The sequence below is a fragment of the Phocoena sinus genome, chromosome 12 (genome assembly GCF_008692025.1).
Source record: "Phocoena sinus isolate mPhoSin1 chromosome 12, mPhoSin1.pri, whole genome shotgun sequence".
NCBI classification, from domain to species: Eukaryota; Metazoa; Chordata; class Mammalia; order Artiodactyla; family Phocoenidae; genus Phocoena; species Phocoena sinus.
Genome location: NC_045774.1, coordinates 2,214,153 through 2,240,995, shown reverse-complemented (window position 1 = coordinate 2,240,995; position 26,843 = coordinate 2,214,153). Strand labels below are relative to the sequence as shown.

The following is a 26,843-nucleotide window of genomic DNA, read 5'->3' as shown; positions in this document are numbered from 1 at the left end:
AATTAAGAAGATTGAAATCGTATCAAGCACCTTTTCCAACCATAATGAAATGAAACTATAAATCAATTATAAGAAGAAAACTGGAAAATTCACAAATATGTGGAGATTAAACAACAAGCTACTTTTTGTGGAGATTAAACAACAACAAATGGGTCAAAGAAAAAATAAAAAAGAAATTTAAAAGTATCTTGAGACAAATGAAAATGAAAACACAACATTCTAAAACTTCTGTGATGCAGCAAAAGTAGTTCTAAGAGGGAAGTTTATAGCAATAAACATGTACATTAAGAAAAAAGAAAGATCTCAAATGAACAACTAACTTTGCATCTCAAAGAACGTTACACCTCAAGGAACTTGAAAAAGCAGAATAAACTTAGCCCAAATTTAGTAGAAGGAAGGAAATAACAAAGACCAGAGCAGACCCAAATTAAGTAGAGGCTACAAAGACAATAGGAAAGATCAATGAAACTAAGAGCTGGTTTTTTGAAAGGATAGACCAAATAGACAAATCTTTAGCTAGACTTACCAAGAAAAAGAGAGAGAGCTCTCAAATAAAATTAGAAAAAGAACACATCACAACTGATACCACAGAAATATAAAAGATCATAAGATACTACTGTGAATAATTGTACACCAAAAAAACCGGAATACCTGAAAGAAATTGATAAATTCCTAGAAACATACAACCTACCAAGACTGAATCCTGAAGAAATAGAAAATCTGAACAAACCAATTACTAGTAAGGAGGTTGAACCAATAATCAAAAATCTCCCAAAAAACAATGGCCCAGGACCAGATGGCTTCACTGATGAATTCTACCAAACATTCAAAGAAGAATTAGTACCAATCCCTCTCAAACTCTTCCAAAAAATAGAGCAGGAGGAAATACTTCCAAACTGATTTTATGAGGACAGTGTTACCCTGATACCAAAACCAGAAAAAAAGCATTACAAGAAAAGAAATTACAGTCCAGTATCTCTGATGAACAGATAGGCAAAAGTCCTCAATAAAATATAAGCAAACTAATTTAAACAATACATTGAATGGATTACACACCAGGATCAAGTGGGATTTTTCCAGGAAGGCAACAATGGCTCAACATTGACAGGTTAATTAATGTGATTCACCACATTATAAAAATGAATGATAAAAATCATATCATCATCTCAATAGATGTAGAAAAATAATCGGGCAAAATTCAGCATCCTTTTATGACAAAACTTCTCAACAAACGGGGTATAGAGGGAATGTATCTAAACATAATAAAGGCCAGGTATGAAAAACTTACAGCTAACATCATACTCAATGGTGAAACACTGAAAGTTTTATCTCAAGATCAGGAACAAGACAAGGATGTCTGTTCTCACCATTTTTATTCAACACAGTACTGGAAGCCCTAGTTAGAGCAATTAGGCAAGAAAAAGAAAAAAAGGCATCCAAATCAGAAAAGAAGTAAAATCGTTTCTATTTGTAGATGACATGATACTATACATAGGCAACCTACAAGACTGCACAGAAAAAAAAAAAAAGGTTAGAACTAAAAATGATTTCAGTACAGTTGCAGGATACAAAATCAATATAAAAAAATCAACTGCATTTTTATACCCCAGTTAATGATCAGAACAAAAAATAAGGAAAACAATTCCATCAAAAAGAATAAAATACTTAGGAATAAATTTAACCAAGGAGGTGAAATATCTGTGCACTGAAAACCATAAAACATTGATGAAGGAAATCAAAGAGGATACAAATAAATGGATTGGAAGAATTAATATTGTTAAAATGTTCATTTATCCAAAGAGATCTTCAGATTCAATATAATTTCTGTCAAAATTCCAGTGGCAATATTCACAGAAATAGAGAAAATAATCCTAAAATTTGTACAGAACCACTAGGGACTCAAAGGAATCAAAGCAATCTTGAGAAAGAAGAGCAAAGCTAGAAGCATCATGCTCCCCGATTTCAAACTCTATTGCAAAGCTCTGCTCATCAAAACAGCATGGTATTGGCATAAAAACAACCACATAGATCAATAAAACAGAATAGAGAACCCAGAATAAACACACATATATGGTCAATTCATTTTCCACAAAAGAGCCCAGAATATATAATGGGGAAAGGACAGCCTCTTTAATAAATTTTGTTGGAGAAACTGGACAGCCACATGCAAAAGAATGACACTGGACCCCTATCTTACACCTTACACAAAAATCAACTCAAAATTGATTAAAGACTTGAACATAAGACCTGAAGCTGTAAAATTCCTAGAAGAAAATATAGGCAGTAGACCCCTTGACATTGGTCTTGGTGATGATTTTTTTTTTTTTTTTTTTTTTTTTTTTTGGCGATACGTGGGCCTCTCACTGTTGTGGCCTCTCCCGTTGCGGAGCACAGGCTCTGGACGCGCAGGCTCAGTGGCCATGGCTCACGGGTCCAGCCGCTCCGCGGCATGTGGGATCTTCCCAGACCGGGGCATGAACCCGCGTCCCCTGCATCAGCAGGCAGACTCTCAACCACTGTGCCACCAGGGAAGCCCGGTGATGAGTTTTTGCATTTGACGGCAAACACAAAGACAACAAAAACAAAAATAAGCAAGGGGACTACATTAAACTAACAAGCTTCTGCACAGCAAAGGAAACCATTAACAAAATGAAAAGGCAATCTACTGAGTGGGACAATATATTGGCAAACCATATATCTGATAAGGGGCTAGTAGCCAAAATATACAAGGAGCTCGTACAACTCAATAGCAGTAAACAAACAAACAAAAAAACCCAATTAAAAATGGGCAAAGGACATAAATAGATGTTCTTCCAAAGAAGACATATAAATGGCCAACGGGCACCTAAAAATGTGTGCAATGTTACTAATCATCAGGAAGATGTAAATCAAATTCTCAACGAGCTATCACCTCACACTTGTTAGAATGTCTACTATCAAAAAGACGAGATAAATGCCAGTGAGGATGTGGGGATAAAGGACACTTGCCCACTGTTGGAATGTCAACTGGTACAGCCACTATGGAAATCAGTGTGGAGGTTCCTCAAGTAATTAAAAATAGAACTACCATATGATTAAGAATCCTACTTTTGGGTATATATCTAAAGGAAACTAAGTCACCATCTCGAAGAGATATCTCTCCTCCCATGTTCACAGCAGCATTATTGACAATAGTCAAGATATGGAAACAACTTGAGGGTCTGTCGACAGATGGGTGGATAAAGATGTGGCACCTTATATACAATAGAATCTTATTCAGCCATAAAAAGGAAATCTTACCATTTGCAGCAACGTGGATGAACCTGGAAGGCATTACGCTAAGTGACATGATCTGCACAGAAAAAGACAAGTACCACATGGCATCACTTATACGTGGAATCTAAAAGAAAAAGAAAAGTCAAACTCCTAGAAACAGAGAGTAGAAAAGTGGCTGCCAGGGCTGAGGGTGGGGAAAATAGGGAGAGTCTGGTAAAGGTTGCAGACTTTCAGTCTTCAGATGATGAATGTCTGAGGATCTAATGTAGAACATGGCGATTGTAGTTGATACCACTGTATGCATAATTGAAATTTGCTAAGAGGGTAGAACTTAAATGTTCTCTCACACACAAGAGTTAATTATGTGAGATGACGGACGCGTTAATTAACTCAGTGAGGGGGAGATCCTTTCACACGTATACGTGTGCTGAATCATCGCATTGCACACTTTAAATATCTTACAGTTTCATTTGTCTATCACACCTCAGTAAAGCTGGAACAAATAAAAGAAATGAAGTTGCGTTGTGATGATGTGCTCATAAAATGCTCACAAAAGTACTTATGAAGCAATGTGTTCTAAAATATTTCTGGGGTGCCAAGTCTAGTCTTTAGTGATCTTTCCCCCCCGCTTCTCCACCCCTTCCTTTTTGGGCATCAGGACACTGGTCATCTGCAGTTCCATGGGCATCCTTCCCCCTCTCCATCCTTCTCAGGTGTTAGAGGCCATTAGCCTCTTCACGAAACTCGCTCGGACCATGCAGAATCTGAAGAATCATCACTGAACTGTCTTAATCAAGGGAATTCTGTGTATCCGTTTCTAGCCTAAAATTAAAAGTTATGTTCAAAATCAAAACTGCAATGAGGTACGACCTCACACCAGTCAGAGTGGCCCTCAACAAAAGTCTACAAACAATGAATGCTGGAGAGGGTGTGGAGAAAAGGGAACCCTCCTACACTGTTGTTGGGAATGTAAACTGGTGCGGCCACTATGGAGAACAGTGCGGAGGTTCCTTAAAAATGAAAAATAGAGCTACCATATGAGCCAGGAATCCCACTCCTGGGAGTATATCTGGAAAAGATGAAAACTCTAATTTGAAAGATAGATGCACCCCAATGTTCATCACAGCGCTATTTACAATAACTAAGTCATAGAAGCAAACTAAATGTCCATCAACAGATTAATGGATAAAAAAGATTTTGCATATGTACACAATGGAATATTACTCAGCCATAAAAAAGAATGAAATATGCCATTTGCAGCAACATGGATGGGCCCAGAGATGATCACACTAAATGAAGTGAGTCAGACAGAGAAAGACAAATATCACATGATATCACACATGTGGAATCTAAAAAATGGTACAAATGAACCTATTTACAAAACAGAAAGAGACTCACAGACCTAGAAAACAGACTTACGGTTACCAAAGGGGAAAGGGGGGGTGGGATAAATTGGGTATTTGAGATTACACACTACTATATATAAAATAGATAACCAACAAGGATCTACTGTCTAGCACAGAGAACTCTACTCAATACCTTGTAATAACCTATCATGGAAAAGAATCTGAAAAAAAATACATATATATATACACACATACATATAACTGAATCACTTTGCTGTACACCGGAAGCGTTGTAAATCAACTGTACTTCAATTTTAAAAAAAGAAGAAAAACAAGAAAAAAAATGTTTAGAAGTTATGTTCATGGAAGCAAGCTCAGTTTTTCACTTAAAAAGTGGAAAAAGTTTCACCTGGAAGTTTAATAACAGTTCAGTACCTTTGCTAATACCCCCTACAGCAGAGGGGGACCTGTTACAAATGCAAATTTCCTTTACAAAAGGAAAACTTCTGCCGTAGTTTTAGAGCTTTTCCTGTGTCTGCAGGTACTCAAGAGCCTTTAGCTCAAAATAATCCATACAGCAAAGAGGCACATCTGGAGCGCATGTCCCACACCCCTCGCCCACAAGTCCAGACCAACACACAAGCCTGTTGGCGCATGGCGGCGCTCAGCCTGCTGGCCTCCCGGGAGCGGTTGGATTCCTGACGCAGGCCGTCTCATCCACACCTGGGCCGACCAGGACTTCCTCCTCTCCCCACCTCTGCGGCGTGTTGGCTGGCTATTCAGCACGACTGGCTGTGTGTTGTTATGTATGGTTTTTTGGGGGGTTTTTTTGGGTATAAAACATTTATTGTTTCACTAGGTTTTTTTAATCTGTTTTTAAACAAATTTTTATTTTATACTGGAATGTATTTGATTAACAAGTTTGTGTTAGTTTCAGGTATACAGCAAAGTGATCCAGTTATACATATACACGTATCTATTCTTTTTCAAGTTCTTTTCCCATTTAGGTTATTACAGAATATTGAGTAGAGCTGCCTGTGCTATACAGTAGGTCCTTGTTGGTTAACTGTTTTAGATAGAGCAGTGTGTATATGTCAATCCTTAAAAAACTAAAAATAGAGCTACTGTATGATCCAGCAATCCCACTCCTGGGCATATATCCAGAGAAAACCGTGGTTCAAAAGGATACATGCACCCCGATGTTCATTGCAGCGCTATTCACAATAGCCAAGACATGGAAGCAACCTGTGTCCATCGACAGAGGTGGGGTGTTTAAAGATGCTCTGGGAAGTTATTCTCATGGGGCCAATACAACCCAAGATATCCTGACATGGCACAAAACCCCACCGATTGAGTTTCCACCCTTTAACAATCGCCCAGTAGCATACAGGACAGAATTCTCTCCCTCTCCTTCATCCTCTTCCCGTGTCCCTAAACCCCAGATCTCCTCGACGCTGCTCTGGGCAGGAGGTTCAGGGGCAGGTAAGACGTCGGCCGTTTATTGTTTGAATCCCTCGAAGTGAGTTTCCTAAGATGGACGAACACCATGGTCCCCCCACATCAAACACTGCTCGAAAAGCCCACGTCAAACCTCCTTATCCTGTCTCCTTTCCAGGACCAGCCAGTCTCCGCACTGTCCCCAAGCCGCCCAGAGGGACCTCCCTCTGTCCATTGGCTCCCACCATTCATTCTCAGGGACGGCCTGCTCAGGGGTCCGGTTGCTGCCCAGGGATCCCCTTTCCTGCCCAGGGGTCCTGTTGCTGACACCGTCTCCTTGCACACCTGGCTTCAGGACTCCTCCCAACTCTAGCCCGGGTATCTGTACTGTTTCACACCCCCAGGAAACCCCCTGGTGGTTGGTTTATGCTATCTTGTATCTTTTGTGTGTGTCAGGTGGCACTAAGTGGTCCTACACAGAACAGAAAACTGAAGGCCGTTGAGCCTTCAGCAGGCAGGCATTGGAGTCTTCTGTCCAGGTCAGCGGGGCCAGCTCTGCTCCACCAGCCCTCAGGCAACCCAGCAATTCCTGCTCAGCCGTCCCCAGTCGCTAGGGGGTGGCCCCAAACTCTCAAAGGAGGTGGCATCCTTGTTCCAGCCAGGAGCATGGACGGACAGACAAAGAAGAGGGGCAAAGGGCACCCACATCTCACAGCCAGCACTTCACCACATGGCCGCTCCAAGATACCAGGGAGGCTCGTGTGCAGACTTGGGGCCTTTTTTCAAGGCGCCTCTGTGTCCAGGCAAAAATTCTATTACTGGGCAAGAAAGAGAGAACCGAAATTGGGGGAAATTAGTCTCTATTACAGCACCCACCTTTACAATCTTCACATATTCATGTCTTAAAGGAGCAAAGATGTCCTTTATACTTGACACAGGATCCTTTATACAGGATCACCCATGGGCCTGAAGGCAAAACAATCAGGACGTTTCGGGTGCCTGTTCCACGGGCTTTTGCTGGTTCAGATGTGATGCTGTGACGGCACCATCTTCCCCGAGCACAGCGTAAGCGTGTTGTTTCCATTCTTCCTACAAAAGATGCAGGTTCAGCCAGTTCAAAATCAGGAAACGAACATGTGAATGGTTGGAATCTCATGACACAGGGAGGAAAAGCTGTTATCATCCTAGATTTGTCCTACAAATGGGGCAGCCACTACTGAGACCCAAGGAGCTGGGACAGGGCTCAGTGCCCGCCACCAAGAGCGGTGGGGGAAGAGGAAGCCAGCCCCGGGGGGGGGGGGGGGGTGCGGGTGACACAGAAACTGCCTGTGGTGCAAGGCCCTCCTGTCAATGATGGTAATTAGCACGCCCGGGGTTTGGTTAAAACCACTACCCCCCAGGAAGTGAATGGGGTGACACGGGGAGCAAAATAAGAGACAAAAACTTTTGTGGACAAGAAAAACAGGCTTTGTTTACAGGCTGCTTAGAGAAAGTATGTAACTAATGACTTTTACTGGTATCAACTAGGATGACTAGTCATGGACATGTCATTTCTCTCACTTTTGTTCGTCCCAGGAAATGTCCCAGAAGCCAAAGGTCGTGACCTGGAAGACATTCTGATTCCAGGGAATGAATGAAGAATGGAAGTGTGGACTTGGAAAAATCCTAATAAATCTTAATGAAAAGTTTCAGATTTTAGCACAAAGCAGACACTTGGTAAGTATTGGCCAAGTAAGTGAAAGAAAAATGTTTGAGGACAATTTTATTATTTACAAGTTTTATCAGATGGTTGGAAAGAAACACAGCTCATGAGTTCGCTATTTTAGATATCTTTTCGTAAGTGCTGTTATGTTAGTAAACATCTGAAGAACGTCAAGGAGGCTGGAAAGGAAACTATGGTCCAAGGTGGCAGGTTGAAAAACACAGACTGTGCTCGCTGGAGTTGTGTGGGGCACGCCCTGTGTAACTCTGAACAGCAGTCCTTCTCAGGGTCACTTATGTTTAAATTAACATTCAAGAGCCCTGGAGAGCTGTGATGTGGATACAGAGCCCAGGTGGGTTAAGGAAGGTGTCCCTGGGGGGTGTGGATGGCAACCCAGACTGGAGATCAGAACCAAAGCAAAGTGAGAGGGTAGCTGCTCAGGAGGGCAGCGGTGGTGATGGGAGAGTTGTTACGAGGAGGGAGGATTGATCAAATTGGTAAATATTCTGAGGATTAATGGAAGCCATGTTTCTCATGGTCAAAGAAGGAAATTATAAATGTGGAAAGAGTAGAGTGAACCCTACAGTGCTGATTTCAAATTGGAGATTTTGGTGAGAGTCGGGGTTTCAATATATGTACATAGACGTAGATGTAAATATAGATGTATCATACATGTGTATGTATGTGTCTGCACTACTGCATGTATGTGTGTATATGTAAACATAAATACACTCTTTAGATTTTTCCACCAAAATCGGCTGGGAGCAGACACCCCTGTAGCAATGAACATGCTAGACCCAGCTATTAGATTCTATGTTCCATTCTCCGCAGAAAAAAAGCCCAGACTTGGAGAAATGGCAGATCCCAGGGCTCGGTGGGACTGGGAAATTGCAAGATGGGCTGAAAACAGGAAGTAAGGAAATGCTCAAACAGTGATAGGATGTCAAAAGGATATTTTGGTCAAACCTGGAGAGACTTTTTTTTTTTTTTTTGTGGAACGCGGGCGTCTCACTGTTGTGGCCTCTGCCGTTGCGGAGCACAGGCTCAGCGGCCATGGCTCACGGGCCCAGCTCCGCGGCATGTGGGATCTTCCTGGACCGGGGCACGAACCCGTGACCCCTGCATCGGCAGGCGGACCCTCAACCACTTCGCCACCAGGGAAGCCCTGGAGAGACTTTTACATCAAAATAAATAATGATGTTATTATTAATGAAAGTAATAATGGGTTATTCTATTGAGCAAAATAGGAATCCGTGATCCTGTTCTGCCATGAATAAGTCGGGAGAGGAGAAAGCTTTCGGTAGCAGAATGCCAGCCTTTCAGCGTGGAAGGACAGGTGGATGGCAGCATCACCAGTGGGTCCACTCGTAACTATAAGCAATCCAAGAAATATCCAGGTATGCTAGAGCCGCAGTGAAGGTCTGAGGAGGGTAGGGCTTATTTGCAGTCTCAAAACTTCCCCTCATACAATACTTACTCATTACAAAGGGAAAAGAATGACTTCACAGTGGGGAAGTCTGGCAGATACCACATTCGTCACGTGATCACAGTTAGTACAAGCCCAGGGACAAGGCACCTGGTGGGGCCCACTGAGAAGAGCACAGCACCAGCTCTGTGACATTTCTGCCAGAACTGTGTATCCTGTATCTAGACGTAAGGATACGCGAGACAAACCCAAACCGAGGACTATTCTACAGTTGTCTGAGGTGTCAAGGTTGGGAGGCCAGGGAAAGACTGAGAAACAGATTGTGAAGGAGACTTTGAGAACTAGGCACAATGTGAGATTCTAGGTGGGATCCTTTTTCCCTGAATGACTTTAATGGGACAAGTGGTAAAACTTGAAGGGTCTCCGAGGACTAGCTGGGGGGTGTGGATCTGTGCGAGGTGCACAGGAGCTAATTCTTCCTGCCTCGGCATCTCAACACAGCCTCAGCCCTGCTTCCTAAGAGTGCAAAATACAAAGTGGCCACAAAACGTTTCTTTTAGGGGCTTCCCTGGTGGCGCAGTTTCAAAGACTAATATATTACAGAATATCTTCTCTGATCAAAATAAAATCGAATTTTAGAAATAAATAATGATGTTTACAAAAGCCCTAATTATTTGAAAGTTCAACAATATGCTTCTAAATAATCCATGAGTCAAAAAAGTTATGAGAGGGCTTCCCTGGTGGCGCACTGGTTGAGAGTCCGCTTGCCGATGCAGGGGACACGGGTTCGTGCCCCGGTCCGAAGTTTCTTTTACATTTTCTGCCCACTTAGAGATGTAAGGCATGATGATGGTAAGGAAAATAGAAAAAATATGGTGTCAGTAAAGGAGAGAAACATAAAAGAGGATTTGGAAGAAAGTATTTAGTGGAGAGTAAGAAATGAGAGAAATATGTTCGTCGGTTGAATGGCTCAGCCAGTGGAATCAGTATTTTATTTGTATCATCACTGTCCTTTTGACATCAGACATTTGGTGCTTTGATTAACTTTTTATTTTTATTTATTAAAAATTTTAAAGTTTGACCGTATGTTGGTTCTGAAGCACTAACATATGGAAACAGGCAAAACCAACGAAAACCTTGCCCTTGGCAGCTCCCATCTGAATGCCCTAATGTGACAGCTGCTTAGAAATTTAATTCTAAGAAATAATAAGGTTGTGCTTGGGAATGGTAATGACTATGTTCAGCTTATTCAGAGTTTAAGACTTCACACTGGCACCTTTTCTTAGGAGACGTGGGAGGGAAAGCAAGCAGATGAAAGATTGAGCCTTTTTGTTCTAGTCATAGAAACTTTGCTTTTCATTAATAATTACGGCGATCCAATACATACTATTAGATGCCAGCAGGCAATATTTCTAAATAATTACATCTTAATATGTATATTAAAGGAATTACACTGAGGATTAGAATGAATAAGTCTTCATTAATTATATTCACACAGAATCTCCAAATTCCTTGCATGTGGTAGCACATTCTCAGATCTTCACAATTCAGTTTTTTTTTTAGCAGTTGATGGTTCTTATTTAAAAATCATCTACAACATTGTTCTTTTTGCTCTATAGGAGGCAGAATGTGGACCTATTTTATTCTTTCAGAATTAATGAATTTTGTGATTAGCACTGGTTTCTTCAGCAAGCATGAAAAATTTTACTTCCAAATGGCAATTTTGTTTACTCTGCTAGGGTCCCATTGGCATCCTTGTAATTAGGTATTTCAATAAACAAAGCCAAAACACTCAATTGTAAAATACGTTTTGTACATATGGAAAAAAAGTATGTATTAAAACGGAAGGACACATTTATCCCAGGATGAAACTCCGACAGTGTTTACATGTTTCATAAGTTCTGCATGGCTTGGGGTTTGCTAGAAGCAGAAGCTGGATTCTAATGGAAGTATTTTACAACCTGGTGGGTAGTCCAGGACCCTGGAGAGCGACCGAGGGCAGGGGGAGAGGGGCAGCCAATGAGAGCAGTGCCGTCCTGCGAGGCCCCTTGCAGCAAGGACCCATCGTGAGTAACTGGCTTGATTCCCCTGGGAGACGCTGGCTCACCAGACACGGAGTGGGGCCACTCCTGTGGGTGCTGGTTCTGCAGCGCGTCCTGTCTGCCGTGCTTGGGTCAGCAGGCTCTCGTTTCACAGAGATTCCGGGCACAGAGGGAAGATACCTGAGGCTGGAAGCCTGGCCGCTGGATTAGAAGGTCGAGGCCTGAGGGCACATGAAGGGCATGCACGGTATCTGCTTGAAAATCACTTTATGTAGAAACAGTAAGCGTTAACTAAAACGTCTGGATAAATGAATGTGGAAAAAATTGTGTCGCTACAGCTTACTCTGGTCGAATGAATGTCTTATTGGTGATGAAAATGTAATTCTTAAACTTACCGGTGTTTGCTTCTTTCTTTCAAGCTGAATGTCTTCTTTGGCTCTTACTAATTTTTCTTCAGCAATGGCAGATATTGTCAAGAGCTAACTTACGTGTTTATGATAATGAAAGATGACTTCTTGGAAGGAATATTCATGCTCTGCACAGTTCTCAGTCCTCTTGGAGGGGAGTGGGAATCAGAACAAAGTGTCTGTTATTTTCTGAGCTACTGTGTCCTCATCGGTAGGTGAGCACAATGCTGAGGACCTCACAGGCTCCAGCGAGCACTAGGGACACAGTATAAAATGTGTGCATACAGCAAGTGCTCCATACAGCAAGTGCTCCACGGATGACCAGGTTGCCACCTTAGCAGGCTGTCCCAGTTTTTTTTTTTTAAATGAAGAGTGATATCTTCCCGCCCAACTATTTAATTAATTAATTAATTTTTAAGATGTTGGGGGTGGGATTTTATTAATTAATTTATTTTTGCTGTGTTGCGTCTTCGTTTCTGTGCGAGGGCTTCCTCTGGTTGCAGCGAGCAGGGGCCACTCTTCATCGCGGTGCACGGACCTCTCACTATTGCGGCCTCTCTTGTCGCGGAGCACAGGCTCCAGACACACAGGCTCAGTAGTTGTGGCTCACGGGCCTAGTCGCTCCGCGGCATGTGGGATCCTCCCAGACCGGGGCTCGAACCCGTGTCCCCTGCATCGGCAGGCAGATTCTCAACCACTGCGCCACCAGGGAAGCCCCTGTCCCAGTTTTAACGTGCATTATTTACTCTGATGAAAAATTTCAAAATCTGAGTGAATTTTGGTTTCAAAGTGATGAAGACTTGAACACCCATTGAAACAGACAGTCTCCCGGTCAGCGGGCTTATCAGTGAACCAAGGTCATTACTTTTGGAAGGAAATGAGGATGTGTGAGTGCAGGAACTTCTGAACGCCATGAGTCTCCGGAGTTATGTAGATGAGGTGTGTGTCACAGCAATGCCTCTGCAGAACTGGTTGCTTCCTTGGAGGAACACGTGAGCTTGCAGTCGATCCCGGTAAGACACCTTGCTTGCTTTCTTCGGGGTGGTTTATCGATTCTTTGAGGAGAGTTTTCAGGAGATCTGGCTGAAAGACAGCCATGCAGGTGTGACCGTCACCTGGAGCTGGAGGAGTTTGTGCCGGACACTGGGTGGGGCCTGGGGCAGCCGCCTGGGCTGGATGGGTGAGGTCTTCCAGGGGGTGTAATGTTTGAGAGCGATGTGTAACTCTGGTGAGCTGGACCTAATGCTATGAGGTGGCAGTTCTGTTGGGAAGGGGTGGGGCAGGTTCCCGGGGGTGACCTGGATGGGACGGTGATGCCCATGCTTCCTGAAGGCAGTAGAAATTCCCACCGTTAATCATTCTGAGAAACAGATCTTGGAATGAGGGGCCAGAGCCATGGGAGCACAGAGGGACGTCTCCCTGCCCAGCGCCTCTGCTGCTGGGGCTTGGGCTCTGAGGCTGACTGACTGCCTTTCCAGTGGGAGCGGCTAGTGCCTTGCCCAGTGCAATGGCAGTGAGGTGACCACCCAGGAGCCAAGCAAAGAGGGCGTCTGAGGGTCCCCTGAGGACGGCTCTGGAAATATGAAGTCACTTCTAATAGCAACCTAAGTTCCCACATGGATTGGAGCTTCCTTTTATTAATCCTCAACCTTCAGTAAGATCTCGTTTAAGAACTAGTCTTTAGCATGCCGTGGGAATACAGATCAGGGCTCAGTCCGTGCCTGAGGGTAATAAGGCAGGGGGAGCAAAAGCCCTCTCTCGAGGACAGCATGGGAGCGGCAGCAAACACTCCAGCCTGGACCACCCTGGGAAATCCTATCTTGTTCTTGGACCCATTGAGAGCTGGCATCTTTTCAGATCATCCAGTAAATGGTTTAGGATAAGATAGTCTCATATGTCACGTCAAACCCCAAAGAGGGCAGATAGATTGGGGCCTTCCTTGCGGTAACGAATTTCAACCCAGATGCCTGGGTCCCCAGGAGTATCCTCGAGAACACAGGCTCTTTCGATGTCAGAAGACTTATCTGCCACCCTATGACCCACGTGCGTCTTTTCAAAGCAATACGACTTTCTGCTTCTGGGTCTTCTCGGCCATGATGGCACCAACGTAGTGAAGCAGTGTGCTGTCTGGGGTGATATGCCATGTGCTCAGATGACTAGATTAGTCCAGAAGGTAAGAGTCAAGTAAGCAGCCTGATGGAGAGGAACCCAGGATCACTTTCCAATTTCACGCTCATCTGTAGTGTGTTGAAAGCTTGTAGGGTCATGTGGACCACGGCAAGGCCTCTCTCGGGGATGCTCGGGGATTTCCAATGACCCGGGCAGCCACTTTCTCTGCTAACACCCCCTCTCAACCCCTAGGCACGCTTCTCTTTCCACTGTGGGTGCCTGATTCTGAAGACCATCTCTTTTCTTCATTCTTGGAAAGCACCTCTAGCGTACGTCTAGTGTGCACAGCAGAATTTCACCTAACATTTGGGGGTATTGGAGTGCTGGTTACATCACGGAAAAGACCAGGAAAACCTAAAATCAAATATTAGAAATTTCTGCTCACGTTATTTTACTATGCATGAGTAATGTCTCCCAAACCCTAGCCCAGACTGGTGTCTGGACCTACATTTGTTTGTCCAAAGCACCGTTAGCAAAATTTCCTAATCAATAAGGACAGGTAATACCAAGATTACTAACATTACTAACACTATTGTTACATTTCTACTTGACATCAAAGAGGGCAATTATATCCCATCAGAATGTATTCCTTGGTACCAATGTCAGAGACATCGTCAGTGCAGAGACCCATGTCAACCGTGAGCTGGACAGACCCCGTTTCTGAATCTAGATGGTGATCGTTATGCTTCTTTTCGATGAATCTGTCTGTGGGCCATCACTAGACTCTCGTGGGGTGGAGTGATCCTTGGATGGTTAGAAGGCCATGTTATACTTTCATTGCACAACCCACTGGCCCTCCGTCTGTCTTACTCAGCTGGCTAAACCACAGCTCTTGTTGGGTTCAGCTCTCCTACTCCCTGGCTCTTGTGTCTACATAATGAATGTGTCTAGAAAAGGATAACAAACAGTCGTTGTGACTGGTCTTGCTTTAAATTCATGGTTGCTCACTGATGTTGCCTGGAAGGTATGTAATTCTGTACCCCTTTCATTCTCCCTCTTCCCTAGATGGCTGGTGCATTTCTTTTCCTCTCTTGTCAAAGCTCTGATGCCTCTTTTTCCATCTTCACTCTCAGCCAATGACCTGGTTTCCTCTTTCACTGTGAACAAAGGAACAATCGGAAGAGAACCTGCATAAACACTCACCACCACATCCACCTGTGTACTGTACCTGTGGACGCTGCCGCCTTGCCTGCAACTGAGGAAGTCTCTTGCTGGTGTACAGTCTCCCAGCCTCCTCGGTCCACTTGGGGATGAGACCGAGTGCTTCTCCCTTTTCTTTCTGGCATAGTCAACATTTTCCTCCTTACTGGGTCATTCCCACCAGTGTGTAAACATCTCTTATTTCTACCATCTTAACGACAGATTTTTGGACCCCAGCGTCATCTCTAGCTCCTGACCATTTCTCTCTTTCCTCTTGTGTAAACTCTCTGAAATAAGTGTTTGTATCCTCTCCTATTTCCAGCCCCCTTCCAGCTAGGTTTCCCCATGCCACTCCGCAAAGACTGTCAGGGTTGCAATGATTGCATGGTGCTAACTCTAATGGTCTTTTTTTTTTTTTTTCTTTTCAGTTTTGCGTTGCTTGGTCTGCTAGCAGCATTGACATACTTGATTATTCTCCCCTTCTTGAAATACTTTTGTGCTTGGCCTCCAGATCTCAGGCACTGAACCTCTTCTCTTATCCATCTGTGCCCACTCCCTTGGTGATCTCGTCCACCCATAAGCTCATGACCCTTAAATTTACATCTCCAGCCCAGCGCTGTCCTCTGAGCTTCACACTCAGATAAGCAATTATTTATTGTATTGGTATCTCCACTGGGATATTCTAATAGGTATCTCTGACTTCTCAAGTTCCTAGCTAGATTCCTGATTTCCTCTTCCATCCTCAACCTACTGCTTCTGCAATATTCCCATTTTATTTCATCAACTTATCCTGCGAATGTTCAGGTCAAACACCTTAGAGCCATGTTTTTGTGCTTCTCTTTCTCTCAAATCCAATATCCAGTCTGTTGGCAAATCTTGTTGACTTTATCTCCAAAACAGACCCATCGTATCTTACTGGGATGTTCTTCCTAATTCCATCTGGGTTCCCTGTAATCTACGTTTCACATTGCCACCAGAGTAATCTTCTTAAAAGGTAAGTCAGACAGTCCTTAAAATGTAATGTCACACAAAACCTTCCAATAGCTTCCCATCTCACCCTAAGGAGAAAGGTAAAGTCATTACAATGGACTGGAAGACCCCCTACCTGGCCCCTCTTACCTCTTTTATTTATTTATTTTTGCGGTACGCGGGCCTCTCACTGTCGCGGCCTCTCCCGTTGCGGAGCACAGGCTCCGGACGCGCAGGCTCAGCGGCCATGGCTCACGGGCCCAGCCGCTCCGCGGCATGTGGGATCTTCCCGGACCGGGGCACGAACCCACGTCCCCTGCATCGGCAGGAGGACTCTCAACCGCTGCGCCACCAGGGAAGCCCCCCTCTCACCTCTTTGACCTCAACTCTCCCCACGCTTCCTGGGCTCACTCTAGTCACACTGCCCTCCTTGGTTTCCCCTGAACATGTCAGGCAGATGTCTGCATCAGGGACGGTGCCTTGCTGTTCCTTTGTCCTGAAATGCCCCTCCCCCATATAAACACATGACACACTCCCACACCTGTCTCATGGCTCCACTTAAGTGTCACCTCTCAGTGACACCTTCCCTGTCCACTCGACTTAAAATTGCCTCAGTAATCCCTATCTGTCCTCCCTGCTTGATTTTTCTCCATGGCACTCATTACTTTCTACCGTATTGTAGATCTTTTTCTTTATTTTGTTTATGGCCCAGCTCCCATGACTGGAATGTAAATCCCATGAAGTCAAGGAATTTGTCTGTTTCACTCACGGCTGCAACACTTTGGCCTAGAAGAGTTCCCGTCACGTAGTAGAAGCTCAGTAAGCATTTGCTGAAAAAATGAATGAATTGTGGCTTGGTGTAAAGAGGACTTGGAAGACCCAGGCCTTATTTTTTTGAATCCACTACTCCTGGTTTATAGACTCTTGAGAAAATTACCTGACATCTTTATGTGCTAGTAACTTTCCACCTGTAAAATGTTTTCCCAAAATAGTTTGTCAGGATTAAGCGAAATGATAAATATGAAAGTTCTTTCTAATTTTATTAGATGTGTTGACATTAACAATACTATTTATAATCATATAAAAAAGGAAGGAGACAGTTAGACAAACCAGGGATGAACATTCTCACTTCTTGCCCAGCAGGGTCACCGGTGTTTTCTACCAAGGGCCAATTTAGAACTTTCCATAGGGGGATTTGTGGCTTGACTGATTCTATTTTAGATTTCAGAGAACGTGACCCAGATTCCCCCTCAAATTACAGGACTATTCCCAAACTGAATAGTTGCTCTGGGGATATAGACACTCAGGTTTCTGCTATCCCTGCACAGGTCACGTTATAACATAATGGCCACACATTGTAGAAAGTGGTGGAGAAGGCAGTGTGAATCTTCTGAGGGCAATATTTCTCCTTTACAGCTGGGGTATGCCTTCGCTGATCGCTGACCTACATTATTTGTGACGTGCAGATTCTCAATTTATCACATCTTTACTTTTAAAGGATAAGTCATGTGGTTTTTTAGGCTTTTAAGCCAGAATGTGGGTAGATGACTATAAAGTTCATTAGGTACCATGTGGAGCTTTTCAGAGAACTTTATAATCATTCTGATTAATTTGTAATTTCCAGGAAGACTAAAAAGTATTTCACAGACTAATGATTCTGAAACGAGAAAAAAACTTGTCTCTGAAATTGAAATTATTAAGTGACCTAGTTGCATCAGCTTGCCTTCCTTCCTCCATCTTATATTTTACCTCCCTACGATCTGAGGTGTAGCTGGAAGAACGAAGCTTGCGGTGAGACGTTCACCACACCACCCAGTGTGGGCAAAGTAAGAGCACGAGCGCAGGCACACGTGAGGCCCAGGCGCTGAGCCCTCAGCATCCGAGCCGCTTTAATCCGAATGAAGGCCAGTGGCCTTGCGCTGGCGGAGAGAAGTCTAAAGGTTAAAGAAACTTGACATTCAAGAAAGAAAACTCCTGTGGCTGTTCATTTGCGGAACAAGAAGCTACTTCTTTACTGGTAAGTTTTTATTTCATCCTGGGATTTAGGAAACATTGTATCCCTGTTGTCTTAACCGTTTAATGCTTTGAAGATAAAAGAAAATTGCGAACATTTATGGTATCGAGCCAGGCATTGATTGTCGCTTAGACCACTTAGCCGCACCGTGGGGAGAGAAGGGGAGACACTAACTTGTGCTGAGTCCGTGATGTGCCGGCCACTGTTCTAGAGACATCACCTGTGTTAGTCTAAGCAATCTTATGTTATGTTATGTTACATAATTCCAACTGCAGTCCTGAGAGCAGGTGTGGTGAAAAGGTTAGGGAGATGAAGTTACACCATCCGTGGGTAACGTGGGAGGGGAATCGAGTCCCTTCAGGTCGCCTCTGCCCTGTTGATGGTGACTAGCACTTGCGAAAGGACTGCAGGAACAGTGGCGAGGAACCTGATAAACCACAGCCACCTTTGAAAGTGCCATCACTTACGTGAGCCATGACTGTGAAGAAGAAACGCACACTCTACAGACCAAAACCAGACACAGTCTCCTTAACTTACCATTTGTGAACATGCTGGGCTGCACCCCTGTGCCCCCGTGGACAGAATGAGGGGTGCTGGTGGATCTAAATGTGGATGAAGCATGGCGGGGCGGGGTGGGGGGTGGGGGGAGGTGAGCGACTGTGTGAAGGAGGATAGGAATGGACCTGGAGAGCAGGGCGGTGCTCTAGGTCAGGAGCACAGGGCAGGGGCGAGTCCCACATCACGAAGAAGAGAGCCCCAGGGCGCTGACAAATGGGGGGTGGGATGCGAGGAAGGGCTGGGGCAGCCTGGAGCCGGCTCAGCAGAAGGTACAGATCCGCGTGTGGACATACATCCACATGTGGACCTACTCACGCGTCTGGTTCAGGAGAACGGATGAGGCTGCATTCATGGGAAGAAGGTCTCATGATAAAATCATCTTTCAAGTGAAAGTGACAAATGGGTGGCAATGAGTTTCACTGCGTTGTGGGTTCATCATGTATTTATGCCATTTAAAAAATACTGTTATTCCATTAATGTGACAATACTGGAGGCATTTGCTCTAATCTTGCAGTATGTCTTCGCTTACTAAACATCCTAATCCTTCGGAGCCCTCGCCTACCTGGAGGTCTCTTATCTAACAACATCAAGCCTCTAAGACAACTTGAGAAAGAGGAAGCGAACACAAGAAGAGACTTGCAGCCAAAATAGATACCACAAAGCCCATCCCCTCTCCCAGGGGAGACCCTCAGGTGCACATTCAGATGTACCGACTCTTATTTCAGGTGAGGTTCTGATAAGTAGGGCTGTTTGGTTTCCCAGCCCAGAGCTTAGAGAAGCAAAAAGTTTCAAGCGGGAAGGTCACTCCTGGAGTCAGACGCCGGGAGGAACGCGGCAGGAAAGAGGACAGGGTGGGATGGGAACACCCCGATATACAGAGAGGACGACTCGATATATTTCAGTCTGGGGCCATGTAACGCACAAGCAAATAGCCCTCAGTATTTGAGCGACTTCTGCTTGGAATTTGGTGCTTTCCTGTAGAGGAGAAAAGCTCACGTCTGCGGTGGTGACCACAAAGGCATCAGAGGCAGGGCTGGACCACGGCAATTTTATTAGAAGATGCATTTGAGCCAGAATTTCATCAACCAGGTCTCAAATTTTAAAATACTTAAAACTGCAGACGATCAACCTCAGTTGAAAGTTAATTCAGAATTACCTTCCCCCAGGACAAGGTGAATTAGACATTGCCAAGTTCCTCTGTCAAGTACACTCAGCATCCAGCGAGTTCTTCATGATGGCCGGGCGAGGTCTTAGGATCGACAGAGGATTCCATGTCAGAGAAGGTTGATATCTGTGAAATGCGTTCCATTTTACTTTGCACAACTTCTTCCGTTTGGGGAGTAGAGTGAGGAGTTGGATGCACGAAGAAAGAGAAAAGGGAACAAAGAAAGAATGAAGATGTGAAGGAGGGGGCGGTCTGAGCAGAAGGTAAGGAGTGAAATAGAGGGGAAGTGTTAAGATGGTGAGCGAGGCCATCGAGGGGGAGGTGCAGCCACCCAGGACCAGGGGAGGGCCGGCGGCAGAGAGAGCAGGGCTCGCCCTCAGCCCTTGGCAGCAGCCACTAGGCCTGGGGTGCGGCCAGGCCTCTGCACTTCCCCCCTCAGCCTCCTTCTGCATGGAGTTGTGAGGACTTCACCCTCCCCGTTGTCTGTCTCCCTGCTCATCATACCAACCACCTGAGATTCTGGGGGTGAAGGGAGGATGAGCCACAGGTTAGCGCAGCCGCTGGTCTTTCCTGCTCACGTGTGGCCTCCTGGGCAGCAACAGCCCCAGGGGTGTTAAGAACTGCAGGCCCACTCGGTCAGAGTCTGGAGAGGGGATTCAGACCCTCACTCCGTCTGCTCACTCGGAACCCCTACCTGGCCCCCCCGCCTCCGCCCCGCCTAGGCAGAGAAATCCTCAATCCAAAGGCTCATTACTGTTTCGGAGGCGGTGGCTCCTGCTGTTGTGTTGTTACGTTTCTCTCCCCAGCCATCTTAGTGGCTGCTGAGGTGACGGCTAGGAAAGCAGTGGGGCTGTTGTCACATTATCATGACCTTGTCCTTTCTCATTTCTGTAGGACCTTTATAAGTCAGCCTGGCTGTTCCCGTTAGACAGGATGAAAACAGAGGCCTGAATCTGGGTCACCGAGGAATGCAATGAATCAGTGGAGGCCCCAGGCCCTTTGCTTGGCTGCCCTCCCTCCCATGCAGAGAGAGCACCGTCGGGAACTGGGGCAGTGATGTCTTTACGGGTCAAAGGAAGGAGGCTACAGATTTTATTTGCGGGTTTATCTAACATCAAAATTGTTTGATTGGAGGTCCCCAACATAAAAGGATGTGTGGCTTTCAGATTTGTTTCTGACCGATAAACAGAGGTTTTAGGAAACTAAAAGCCACTGTCTTGTATGTAAAATTAAATGAAAATGCAATAAAATAGCTTAGTCTTCCTTGGCTTTTCTGTCACTTTTAGCCTTTTCAGATTCTGTAAAATAGGCTGAAGTGATTTGCACAACTCCTCCCATGTGCTCTGGTCAGGGGTGGGCGTCCTCTCTCCAGACCCGAGGTGGAGGGACTTGCTGGCCTCCTATGGGGTGTCTGCCGGGGACCAGCCCCAGCAGTGCCCTTCCTGTCCCCCTTCTTGATTTGGTAGAACAGGTGGAAAGGGGGCCTTTCTGCTGTTCCCCACTCTGTGATCTAATCCTGTCTATCCTGATAAAATTAGTCATGCCCTCGTTGAAGAGTTTTGTGATATTTTTAAAGTTAAGTCTGAGAAAAGCCAATCCCACTGGAAGTTAGTTTTAATGCTACTTAGAGCTCTTTCATTGATTGTAATAATCTCACTCTGGTTTTCCTGTTCTGAGCCGGGAGTCGTGTCCAACAATTCCTTTCACCATTTACTGTAACTGATTTGAAGCAAAATAGCATGTTCACTGTTCTGGAAACTGATGGAAAAAGTGGTGAATATGGGAGCAGTGAGACAATGAAGATTAACAGGAAATATCTAGAAGGTGTAATTTTTCCAGAAGCGAACATTAGTGATATCGGCAACAGTTACTACAATTAGTCTTTCTACAGCTCTCAGAGATTGTTTCATTGTACGACCAATGTATCTCGTTATTAAATACATGGAGAGCACAAAGATTTAGAAACAAAATTATATTTCTTATATTTCTAGCCCCGCCACCAAGCAACCATAGTTATCATTTCAACATATTTCTTCCCACACCCCTCCCCCACACACTCCCCCACACCCGCCCGCACACCCTCCCCCATGCCCCCACACCCTCCCCCACACCCTCCCCACGCCCTCCCCAAGCCCCTCCTCCACACCCTCCCCCACACCCTCCCCACACCCCTCCCCCACGACCTCCCCCACCCCTCCTCCACGCCCTCCCCCACACCCCTCCCCCAACCCTCCCCACACCCTCCCCCACACCCCTCCTCCACACAGTCTCCCCCACACCCCATCACTCCTTCCTCCCAGCTTTTCCCTCCTTCCACCACCTCCCAGAGCTTCATTTTTTAGATCGGGTTAATCTTTTCTGTTTAACCCCCTTTCCTCTGGCACACGAGCTAACAGAACCTTTCTCTCCCCAGCATGTCTGGGGAAATCAGCAGGAGGAGGGCACTCACTCCATGGCTGGGCAGCCTGGGTGTCTCAAAATCCCTCCTTTCTCCCGGCTGAAACCACCTCCTCCCACTCTCATGTGCTTTGGCCCACATCCTCCTTTTGGCACAGTGGAGAATAAGGCCGTTCCTTTTCCTTGCTGGCTTTCTTCACACACCGAAGGCTGCATCTTCCCTGAGGTCCCCTCGCGACCCCCTCCTTCCTGGCGTGTGCTGGTCCCAGGCCCCTTCATCTCCCTAATCACGCCCTGCCCTCGCCATGGCTGAGTAGAAGGGCTCCCCGCCCCCGGTCCTCAGTGCCGTGACTTCTGTTAGATCCTGGTCTGCCCAGGACAGCTGCATTCTGGGAGACCAGGACGGCTGGCCACCCTAATCCTGGCAGCCCACGAGGAGGGGGGCTGGGCGGCTGCTGCTGGCGTGAAACGTTGACTCCCGTCTCTGTGGCGTGAGGGCTGACTCCCCTCCCGCTGCTGGTCCGTCAGGGGACACCGGCTCCTCTGTACTCCTGGGCTGTGCCTGAGGGCTGAGCAAAGCCTGGAGTCAGAAGACCAGCGCTTTGGGCGTTGAGATGGGGACTGTGCAGGGGGCAGTCTCTGTTCCCACAGTCACAGCTAAAAGCGGGCGTGGGCCGGGGGTGTGGAGTGGGGTCAGCAGTGGTGTCTGCTCAGTCCCAGGGCTCAAAAAAGAAAGCCTCACTTGTGCCTGCTGCCTCCATCACGCCATTCTACTTCTTGGCGTCTTACTGCCAGGTTTTGGTTTTTGTTTGATTTTTTATTTATGCATTTTAAAATTGAAGTCTAGGCGATTTACAATGTTGTGTTAGTTTCTGCTGTACAGCAAAGTGATTCAGTTATACGTATATACCCTTTTTTATATTGTTTTCTATTATGGTTTATTACAAGATACAGTAGGAACTTGTTTACCACAGCCAATTAAAATTTTTTTTTCTACATCTCTGGTCTTTATTTCCTGAGGCCACACTGTCATCTTAGATCCTTATCATAAAGCTTTCACTTGAGCATTCAGACTGAAAGTTTATCTTCCAAGAGCGCTGCAAACACAAGTGATTAAATCCAGAGGTCAGTTTCAGTCCTCAGAGTCTCTACTCCGCAGGTCTTTCTCCAAGCACTTTTCTCCCTTTGCTCCAGTAACACTGTATTGATTTCAAGGGACCTATTCTTCTGGCCACTTCTTTTCTGTCCTTTTCCTCACTTCAATCTGTTCTCCTGTTTCCTGTGCTTAAGTGCAAGCTCCCAGGGCTTTCATCTGCGTCTCTGAGTTCAGTTTCAACCTCCTGTGCATAACGCTCCCTGCGTCTCATGCTAGAGCTCCTCTTTAGGACAGAAGGAGAGGGGTTGGAGGCAGAGAGGGAGGAGGGGGAGGGGAGGGGAAGGAGGGGGGAGAGGTCAGCTCTGGGGGTACGTACCAAACATGCGGGAGATCTGCACTTCCCGCGTCTCTAGTCTTCACCTGAAGCCTTCACAAATCTCTCCGCTTCATTTTATTAATGAGGAGACGGACACCCAGGAATTAATTTCAAAAGTAGCCAGCATGTGGCCGACCCAGATCTAAAGTCAAGGCTCTCCGGTTACACAGTACTTCAGTCTCCTCACACCCCCATGTACCTTAAATGAATCTCATTTCCTTCCCCTTACATCAGCTTCTATACCTGCTCTGGTTAGAACTATGTTAGAAACTTAGAAATAAGTTTCCATTTCTGATTTCCCTATTTCTGTTGAGGTGGAAAATCTGGCATCATTTTTACTCCTTCTTCCTCTTGCTTTTTACTGATTTTTCAAAACGTCATTTCTTCTTCACATTTATCCCAGAAACGCATACACTTCAGGGTCGGATGACATGGCTTTGCGTCTTGGCTCTCCAAGTTATGAGATGCGTGAACTTGAGGAAGCTGCTCTATTTCTGAGTTTCAGTTTCACAACACCAGCACCCTCTGGGCTTCTCGTGTACATGAACAGAGCAGGGTGAGGGGAACAGCGAGACGCCTGGCTGTGAGCCATCGGCCCTGCCAGTCGCTCTGGGGCTCTGGGCTGCCTACCTCTGGACGGTTTCCTGTCCACGTCGGTGCTGGGAACTTGCTCCCTGTCACTCCACAGCTCACAAAACTGCCACATCTTTGCGTCGTCACTGAGACCAAGTCCCGGCTCTTCGGCCAGCCTTCGACTTCCCGCTGCAGCCCAGACCCTCCACGGCTGCCCAGGCTGGTCCAGGACGGTGACCACGCCTTCGCCCTGAGGCTCGCCCCCTCCCCCTCCCTACTTGGCCAGTGGGTCAGCTCTCCTGGCTGAGCTCTGGCCCGTCCCCACAGACACTGCGCTCTATGCCCGCTCAAGCTCTTCGCATTCTCAGTCCTGTGCAGCATCACTCAGCCTTGAACTCACTGCCTGAAATGTCATGTGTTTGCGCCTCACCTTGGCAACTGTGGAAGTCCCTTAAAGGCAGGAAATAAATCACATACTTTAAAGCGCCTCTGTATGTAGTGTAGAGCACGGGGTAGCTATCTGAGAGTTTAATTTACAGCAGGCAAAGGAGATCGGCGTGCCCCTGGCTCTCTAGCAGTACAACGTTCAGGCTGGATCGTTTAGCGCGTAGAGTGAAGAAGAGTGTCAAACTGTGCAGGCCCAAAGCTACAGCACGTGCCCCGAACACGAAGGCTGTGCAACCCGAAATCTTTGTCAGTTCCAGAATACGAGGGGTCAGCGTGGTCGACAATTTCGTCTGTAAAATGCACCTCTGTCCCTACTGGGGAATTTGCTGGCAGAATCTGATGAACAGCATTTCCGTATTTCTAGATGGAGGAAAAGCTACCAAGCCAAACCACAGGGCACAGACCTAAGCCGCTGCTGGATGAGATGTTCTGTTTTTAGAGTCGCCCGGCTTCATCTCTCCAACAGCATCGCTGGCTTACATTTCTTATCCCCCCACTTCTAGCATCTCTTCTCACTGTTGGCTTTCTTGGGGAGGATAGTTTTTAAACAAAGAAAGTCCGTTTTTGTTTTGATTGTTGTTATTTGTGACACATCTCGTTACTTCAGAAGAGGATTAGAGCTCAAGCTGAAGAGGAGAGAACGGCTCCCGTTACTCGTTGCTACTCAGCAAACGACCTCCGACTGTGGTGGCTCAGAACGATTTATTATTACCTCTCAAGGCTCTGGGGTTGGCGGGGCTCAGCTGAGCGGTTCTCAGGAGGGGCCTGCCATGCAGTTACACCCAGAGGGTGGCTGGGACCCGAGGAGTCAGAAGGCTCCACGGTGCTGGCTGTTGTCTGGGGTCTCAGCAGGAGCTCTCCGCACGCTGCCCACACGTGGCTTCTCTGCAGAGCCCGGGCTTCTCAGCCCAGCACGGAGGCTGGGTTCCAAAGAAAGCACAGCCCAGTGGGGAGCTGCAGGGCTCCTGTGAGCCAGCCTCAGGAATCCCGGATCACTGCTTCTGACAGAACGATTGGTCAAGCCAGTCAGCAAGGCCAGTCCAGACCAAAGAAGAGGGAAATAGATTTTACCTCTTGACACGTGAGCCGCACGCTTGTTTAGAAGAAAAGGCATTGAAGCTGGCGGTCTCCAAAGACTATCTAGCACACGAAACGGACATCTCGTTAAGATACGGGTAACACCGACATCAGCTGCGTTCATTTTCCAGGTCCCCGATATCCCAGCACTCCAGCCACCAAACCGAGACTCAAGCGTGTCCCTCAGAAACCCTGCAAAGCACCATCTGCTGAGCCTGCACAGCGGCCGGCAAATATCAGACACCGGAACTGTTGATCAGTGAGGGCCGAGGTCCTCTGAAATGCCAAAGGCAATCGGCTTTATCCGCCGCGATCCCATCGGCAGATACTGGTGATCCGGGCGTCATGCGTCTTTGGAAATTATCCACAAAGTTGAAAATGTATGAAATCCTTGTTATGGGTCTTCCCTGGTGGCGCAGTGGTTAAGAATCCACCTGCCAATGCAGGGGATGTGGGTTCGAGCCCCGGTCCGGGAAGATCCCACATGCCGCGGAGCAACGAAGCCCGTGCACCACAGTTACTGAGCCCGCGTGCCTCGAGCCCATGTTCCACAACAAGAGAAGCCACCACAATGAGAAGCTCACGCACCATAATGAAGAGTAGCCCCCCCTCGCTGCAACTGGAGAAAGCCCGCGTGCAGCAACGAAGACCCAACACAGCCAAAAATAAAATAAATAAATTAAAAGAAAGAAAGAATTAAAAAAAAAAAAACCTTGTTGTCCCTTAAAGGAACATTCGATATCATCTGTGAGGAAGTCCATTTGATTGAAAAACTTTATGAAATTTTTGCCTAAAATCACTTTAACTCTTATAATGAAAAAATGCGTTTGTTCATAATGTACACACATTTCTCAAGTTCCTATTTTTCCTTTTAAATTCTTCTTCCTTCTTAGGGGAACCCACTCGTATTCTCTGCCCTGCTTGTGTGGCCAAGACTCCCCTTCCTTCTAATTAAACAGGGACCTGCAGCTGGACGAGCTGCCTTTCCACACCCCAGGGTGAACCCCGCAGTTAAGAGGAGGGGTCCCCGGGAAGCCCAGACCTACACAGGAGTATCACAGCCAGCCTCACCGCAAAGTGTAAAGCACTTCCTGCTTGGCCATGATATTAATCTACCAAACTGTCCCTGGACTTTGTTCTGAATGAATTGTTCACACCCACTGTCAGACTTTCAGACTGGAAACTATTTATGTAAAATGCATCACCGCATTGTGTACTTCTTGCCTTTTACATCCCTCACAACGCCA

General features: G+C 46.1%; 1 protein-coding gene across 4 annotated transcripts in view; it reads left to right on the top strand.

Moving 5' to 3' along the window:
• The window catches only part of CCR6 (C-C motif chemokine receptor 6), a 77,611-nt gene that overhangs the window by 34,172 nt on the left and 16,596 nt on the right, over positions 1 to 26,843 (top strand). For 3 of the 4 annotated variants that reach the window (XM_032651472.1, XM_032651475.1, XM_032651473.1), the window contains 4 exons: positions 7,614 to 7,754; positions 8,988 to 9,137; positions 12,490 to 17,910; positions 19,632 to 19,748. The gene's annotated coding sequence lies outside the window, so the exon portion shown is untranslated. Of the gene's footprint in view, positions 1 to 7,460; positions 7,531 to 7,613; positions 7,755 to 8,987; positions 9,138 to 12,489; positions 17,911 to 19,631; positions 19,749 to 26,843 lie in introns of those variants that run through there. The other variant, XM_032651474.1, reaches the window with a different exon arrangement.